General features: G+C 32.5%; 1 pseudogene; it reads right to left on the reverse strand.

Moving 5' to 3' along the window:
* Positions 1–1142: 1142 nt before the first annotated feature.
* On the reverse strand, positions 1143–7598 carry LOC114753380 (alpha-L-arabinofuranosidase 1-like; annotated as a pseudogene).
* Positions 7599–7968: the final 370 nt, after the last annotated feature.

Genomic DNA, 7968 nt, shown 5'->3' on the forward strand with positions numbered 1-7968 from the left:
GCTAATTTGAAAAGATTAAAGAAGCTACTAAATTACATGATTTCTCTAAAATATTTATGTGTATCATTAGATCATATGTCGATTTAAGAATGTGTCAAATTAGTTTGGAGAAATACAATAAATATATATACTTTAAAGTAATTTAGTAATTTTTTTAATCTTTTCAAATTAATTAAGTGAATCATTTATTAAGTATCAGAGATATTAGTTAGTATCTTAGGATTTTTTTTTAAAAAGGATTAAAATTGAGAAAATCCCTCCATTTGGTCTATAGTTCAGCCTCTTTGGGAACATCTTCAGCGTTTTTGTTCCGACTATGAGACAATTCGCCCCTACCTTTCTCTCTTCTGCGCACTTGTTTATATTCATTTTTCTTGAAATAATAAAATTACTCTCCCATACCATTCCTGCATTCCAGGACATTATCACTAAATTTTATTCTTTAATAAAAGGTAGAAAAGATCAATCAGCTGATCCTAGTTCATACCAAATTTTAAACAAGTACCCATAAATCTGAAGTTTTTTTTTAAAATTTATCCTTATAGCCTAAAATGTTACATTAATGTTAATCCCTACAAGATTAATAAAATATTTCATTCCTTCAAATGTTCGAAATGAGAGTTGACATATACGTCAACTTCTATATATGTATGGACATAATGTTACATTAATGTTAATTCCTACGACATTAATAAAATATTTCATTCCTTCAAATGTTCCAAATGTGCGTTGACATATACGTCAACATTTATATATGTATGCACAGTGTGGTCCATATATTTTCAAATGCCATTATGCAGTATCGAAGAAAGAAAACTCGAAACACCTTTGTTTTGATCTTGTAGAGACCAATTGTATAGTCTTTTTTATACTATAGTAGAAGTTTAAACTTTTTAAACTATAAGATTGATATAAGGATTAATTATTTAATAATTAATTGATTTTTCTTAAAAAATACTCCATATTTATTTGCAAATGGGTCGAGGGCCTTGCTAAGGAAAAGTCTGAAATCAATTCAAGGGATGTTTATCATATTGATTCAACCATTATAATACGGGTGATCTTCTTCCATTTTTTTAAAACCACAGGGATATGAAATTTTTATTGCATACATGTCCCTATCTTCAAACTCAAGTGATCCGTCACTTTGGGAAATCAAAACCTGTGATTGAATTTGGAGGAAGCTTGAAAGTCATCTCTTTTCCAATCTCTATAAGACTTTGCACCAAAGCAATCTGCACACATAAAAATGTTTGGATAAAATAATTTTCAAATAAAATCCACTTTCACAGACTAATTTTATATAGCAACAAATTAATAACGTGTGCGTATGGATGTATGTAATGAACCTTCGTAGGTTCTTGGAAGGAATTCTCGTCTTTTACATGAGCAGATGTGAGCACAGTCTTTGTTGCCTTCACTATTAAAAAAAAAAAGTTTTTACCTCCCTAATTTATGTCTGTTTCTAAAAACAGACATAAAAAATCAATACAGTGAAAATTTTGTAATTTCTAAGGAAAAATAATTTTTCACGTCTATTTATAAAAAAACAGACGAGAATAGGAGATTTTTCTCGTCTGTTTTTTTTTTTAAAACAGACAAGAAAAGTCCCCTGTTCTCGTCTGCTTTTTAAAACAGACAAGCATTTTGCTTAAGTATTAACTCTAGGGCTAATTCAATCTGCAACGGCACACACTATACCCTCAAGCCTCTCCTCTTTGTGAAGATTGATATTGTGCGCGGCTTCACTGGCCGCACACACACTCGCGACTCCAGGGGTGGAAGCATCACGGTGAAAACACCGGTGAAAGGGAGCTTGTTCGGTTGAAGTGCGTAGGAGATTGTTTGGTTGAAAGCACGCACCGTGAACGCTATTCTCGCCGTGGTCTCCAGAAGCTAAAACGCGAAGCTTCGCCGGTGACTATACCCATCATGCTTTTGCGCATCTTGCTCGGCCTCATCCTGATTTTTCTCCTCCATGGTTTTTGTGCTTGTTCTGTATTTTGCTTTTTCTCCATCGATCCAATAGTTAAGGATTTATATTATTCTTGTTCTGGTTCATATCTGCGTCTTAAATTTTCAGCGCAACTCTGATATCTGAAATTTTCAGCTCAACTCTGATATCTGCAGAAAATACAAAGAATCAATCTTTTTTTACTTGAAACAGTTAGCTTAGGGTGTTGGTATGTTTGAGAGGGTGTCTGGCTCTATTAGGAACTTATTATATAGGATTCGGTTGAAGACAAACACGAGATAACAATAGTAATGACCTAAATGGAACACGACTTTGCTATGTTTGAAAACTATATTTTCTAATAAAAGAGGATTTGAATCCATGGGTTCATAACTTTTTTTTGTTGCGTTGCCCCAATTATTATGGCTTGTGCTAGTGCGAGATGTTAATTTCTATTTGCTCTCATTCGCACTGTCAAAAAACACACCGATCTTGCAAACTCACACCTATCTAGAAAAGATTATTTTTTATCAATACCTAGGAAAGATTATTTATACAACCATACTGATATAATTGAATATGTCAAAGCTATGGCACGTGATTGTTTCCATTAGAACCCCCCCCCCCAAGCTTGCAGAATGCAGACAGCTAAACATTAGTTTGTTATTAGATCACTCGTGATTCTGAGGACTCTTACAATGAGGAATGTGCTGACGCTTTCATTAGACCACTTGGTATGTGGATCGTCTTTGATTACAATTTTTTTTCTGGGGTTCTATTATTGATAATGACTTGTCAAAATATTTTTATTTTTAATTATATATTCAGGTCTTGACATTAAAAGGACCACTGGAGGCTATGTGAACTGATTATACCCATGAAAATTCTCAACCGTCCTCTATTAGCTCTTTATTTTATGTATTAAAAACAACCTATATGCATATGCTGCAAGTTGGGACAATTAATTACATCATATTTGCTTGTACCTAGCTTGACTTTGTCTGGAAGTTCAGAGATACTCCCTTTCTTATTATAAGAGACGAATAACCGAATTACGTTGATAAAAAAAACACTTAAAATTAGTTAAGATAATTAATGTATAAAAAGTATCAATTTTTTTTTCCAAAAATGCCCTCATTAATAAGGAGAGAGAGCATGAGAGAAAACAATAGTAAATTCTTAAAAGAAAGAGAAGTGGGAAGGAGAGAGAGTGAGTTGGAGACATTATGAGTAAAATAGAAAATCAACACAAAAAATAGAGACAACTTTGTGTCTCTTATATTTAGGAACATACTATAAGCATCAAATGTCATAATAAGGAACGGAGGGGTATCTTCTTATTTTCCTCTTTCATGCAAGTCTTACTTCTCTCATTTTGCCTTTGGTTTCCTCATCTCAAGAACGCCAAAAAATTATAAGCAGCTATTCAAGAAACAAAGACAGCAACTTCAAGGTACTCCATTCCTGTTCTTGATGTGACTATCACAAAATCGCAAAATATGTAGTCTATTGTGTCTGAAAAAAAATACAGGGGGACTCAATTGTTGAAGTATATGTGTTTGATTATTTTTGTTAATTATTTCTAAGGTTATTGTTTATAATTTTCTTTTTCTTTGAATCTAAATTCTATTGGTAATTGTTTTATTAATTATTTCTAAGGTTATTCTTTATAATTTTCTTTTTCTTTGAATCTAAATTTTGTTGGTAATTGTTTTGTGAATATGAATAAGAGACTATTGGTACAATTGCAATCAAACTTTTAATCAGAGAGATGGATCAAAGAAGGGAAAAAAAATATATATTATATGTTCATGCAGTTCTCAGGCAAGTACATAATCTGAATCTCTCATGTGTAAGTGGAGATGAACAAACTAAAAGACTACTCTATGACTCCATCAGATTTAATTTCTTTGATTAACTTTAATGATGGAAAGGGAACATAAGAGTGTCAAAACTCTTAATTTAAATTGTCTTCCCCCTTTCTCCCTTTTTCGTCTTTTTGGTGTTGTACTTCTTGTTGTACAGAGTATATAGGAATAAAAGTTCTTTTCAAAGGTCAGTGCATGCCTTCAATTCTCATCTTGGCCAATAAGTTTAAAGTTTTGGTTCCTTTACTGATCTTATGCTTTATTCTCATCTACTGTTGGATTGTTTTTATATAATTAAGTTTTGCCGCAGATAAATGGGATTTTGTGGGAAGCACTTGAAGGGCTAAACGCCTATAGAACCAAATATGGACGTATACTTGTATTTAGACCGGAAGAAAATAGGGGTCATTGTATTGATGTTTTAATGTTATCATGGATTATTTAGTATTGAACAAAAGAGTCATATTATTTTATTAGTTGTTTTCTTATATTGTAATTATCATTGGATGATCTCTTTTATTGATCATGAGATGGACTTTTTTATTATGAATGCACGGTAATTGTTTCTGATTAATTTTATTAAATATGTTAATCTTAAAATAATTTTTATGTAATAATAATAAGTAGATGGCATGTTTTTTAGACTGGAATAACTTCCAATCCAAAAAAGATGCCTTTTTTTTAATTAAAAAAACTCACTTTTCATGTCTGTTTTTGGCAAAACAAACGTAAAAAGTGGGACTTTTTACTTTTGTTTCTAAAAAACAGACAATAAAAGTGTTATGTTTTACTTCTGTTTTGGACAGACGTGAAAAGTCCCACTTTTCTCATCTGTTCAAAACAGAAGTCAAATATAGGATACTTGTTACGTCCTTTCTTTGAATGTCCTTCCCAAAACAGAAGTAAAAAATCCTTCAAAACACAAGCAAAAAGTCTCTGCTGTAGTAGTGTTTTGCTGATTTTGCAGTTACATCTAACCCATTTAAAGTGATCTTAAAATTCGCAGGATTGTCATTGAAGTTCACAACCTACCAATATTTTGAATTTCAAATGAGATAAAAGCACACAAATTTGAGGGTTTTTTCCTCTCTATTTCTTAGTCGGAAATAAAGATCATCATGGATTAAATTTAGCTACCTTTACTTTTATGTAATTCTTCTTTTCCGTTAAACTTGTGTGAGCAATTACAGATGCAACAACTGAAGAAGGAGCTTTAAGCGTTGAGTTCAAATGCATTGCTCCACTAGAGTCTGAGAATAGCTTTTGCAAATAATAGCTCGGAGTTCCATAACTTTGATGAGAATCAAATACAATAGCATCGGGCAACCATCTATATATACTTATTTACAAACAGTTTTTAAAAATATTAATAATTTAAAAAGATAACTTTATAACACAAAGCATAAGACAACATTAATTACCTTTGGTTGTTTGTGTTACCAAAAAGTGGTGCATAGCTAACCATTTCGATGACCTCACTGTTGGAAGAAAAAGGTGAAAATAATTTATTAATGGGGTTAACTAACTAACTAACGATTCGTATGAAATTTTGATAATTAAGCAAATGGCATACCTATTCCTCTCTAGTCCCATAAGAAATGCAGATTCACCCAATGCAGACAAAAGTGTTCCCTTCCCAGCATCTTCGTTCCAAACGGCATATTCACTAACAAAAGCTTTTGGTCCAAAACAAGGCATATGATCGAACTTGGTGTACAATGAGAAGAATTGCTTAGCATTTGAATATATATGGAAGCCATACAGCTCTGCTGGATGGTCCAACGCTTTTTTGGTAGCATCACAATTTGATATAATTTGCATATCTGGATATGCATGCTTTATGGCATCATGGAATTTAAGGTAGCTTTCTTGGTAGTTTCTCTTATCACAATCCTCGTTTCCAATACCGACGTATCTCAAATCAAAAGGTTTGGAGTGACCTAAAGAAGCTCTTACTTTACCCCATCTTGATGTAATAGGACCTCTTGCAAATTCAATACCATCAAGAGCTTCCTCAAAATTAATTCACAAAAAAATTAACTAAATTAAACCATAGATAATGATTAACTAAGCAAGGGTTAAATATAAGTTATACTTGAAACCATAGGACCAATGTCACTGATGTTGACTTTATCATGGTGGCTAATACCATTGTTAAATACCCATATTGGGTCGTACCAAGGTCCTCAAACAACTGTAACAAAAGAATAATAATGATTAGTGATTAGGCTATAAAAACAATATTCAGTTTAGAAATTTAGAGTTTAAAGTACATACTTGAAGAAACTCTAAATAACCAAATCCATTGTCGACCCAATAATCCCAGACATTAAAGGGACCAATTCTCTTCTCCCAAGGTCCAATGGTATTCTTCCGCCTAATGCATTTCTCATATATTCACCTTCAACATAACAGCCGCCTAATCTAATGGGAATGTTAGGTTTTAATTGAAAGAAAAAATTGAATTTGACAAAACATGCTAATTTTAAGAATTCTTCATGCTTTTTTTTTTTTTTGCCCTGAAGAATTCTTCATGCTAAGCACTATGCTTACTGGGAAATCTAAGAAATGTTGGTTCATTCAAATCAGCCACCTTTTGAAAAAGGCCTTTTCCCAACCCATGTCCCTAATTAAAAATGCAAAGTATAGAGTGTTAAAAAAAGAAGAAGTAATCATTGTAATTTTATTAATACGCTTAAAGTTGTGAGTTGATGAAGTATTCAAGACCTTGTATGTGTCTAGAGGCAGTGCTGAGACCTGATCCAACCAAATAACTCCTTTTGGTCCATTGTCACTGAGGCTTGCTTTGACATCTGACGCGTGGCTGGGCTTCTAAAATAATTTTTTTTCCAGCTTGCACATAACTTGCAAGAGCCCTAGAAAAGATAAAATAATTATGAGGTGTATGTATACAAATAAGAAGTATTAGTGTGTGCACGCGCAATGGAATTGTTAAGTACTTTGATGTTATTTGAAGTCAATTCTTTTCCCATCTACTCCTAAAAACGCCACTTTCAAATTAATTGGTCCCAAAGGAACGAAGATAGAATACAACTCTATATCGTTTTCCTTGCCAATATCTGAAAGAACGTAACAAGCAATATACAAGTATCAAAACATAATGGATATTTTATATATAATCCAGCAATTAGATCTTCAAATATGTGTGTGCGCTCCTATAAATATATAATAGAGAGAGAGAGAGAGAGAGGCAGAGAGAGAAGCTTATGATCCCTAAAAATCCAGGATTAGAGAGTCCACACACCATTAGGGCATTCAGCCTGAGAAGAACAATGATATCCAATTTGACAGCCATTTTATTACTAGAAAACAGGAGGTAGGTTCATTTGAACATTAATGGTTGATCTATTTCCTTTTACACAGTCCATGGAGAGATGCTTGAGAATTGTTGTGCCTCCAGCTTCAAAACCTTAACCAACAATTCAAGTAGTTTGTGTAAGGTTGATTATAAATAATTCAAAGAAGAAAAATCTCAGAGAGAGATTATGGGAATGGCTTTTACCTCTCTTGTTGACAAGTTCTGCCCACAATCCTCCAGCTCCAACATGATTAATTTCCTACAAATAGTCACCTAATCATTTGTAGAACTATGTGAAAAACTACGTAAATGGTGGTTAATAGTTATGAGCAAATAAACTTACCTAAATATATATTTCATGAAATTAATGTTCACCTCAAAAAATGCTCCAAAAAAATATTTGGAAATTTGCTTTCCTACAGAACCAGCGTCTACAACTAATGTAGAAATAACGTTGCTGTCAGCAAGAGTTTGAAAGAAAGAGAAAGAGAGAAAGCTATGAATAAAAGTGCACAAAATGTAACTTTAGAAGAAGCCATTGGGATTAATTTACTTCTAATTCATAGTTGTGACTCTCTAGGGCCAATGATGCATGTATTTATGGCTTTTTAGGCTGACTTATTTACATTGATTAATAGTGGATTACTTTAAATGCAAAAGTGTTGTTAGCTTTAGAAATCATTAATGCCACTAGATTTTCACGTAGCATTCTGTCAGTGATATGCCTATTTAAATTCTTTAATTATTTGTACTTTGCATATTTTCTTTGAATAAGTAGCCTTTGTCTAAAAAGGTTAGTATTTTCTTTAAAATGATTTAAATTTCAA

The sequence above is a fragment of the Neltuma alba genome, unplaced genomic scaffold (genome assembly GCF_004799145.2).
Source record: "Neltuma alba isolate B1F8T4 unplaced genomic scaffold, ASM479914v2 tig00007894_pilon, whole genome shotgun sequence".
In the NCBI taxonomy this organism is placed as follows: domain Eukaryota; kingdom Viridiplantae; phylum Streptophyta; class Magnoliopsida; order Fabales; family Fabaceae; genus Neltuma; species Neltuma alba.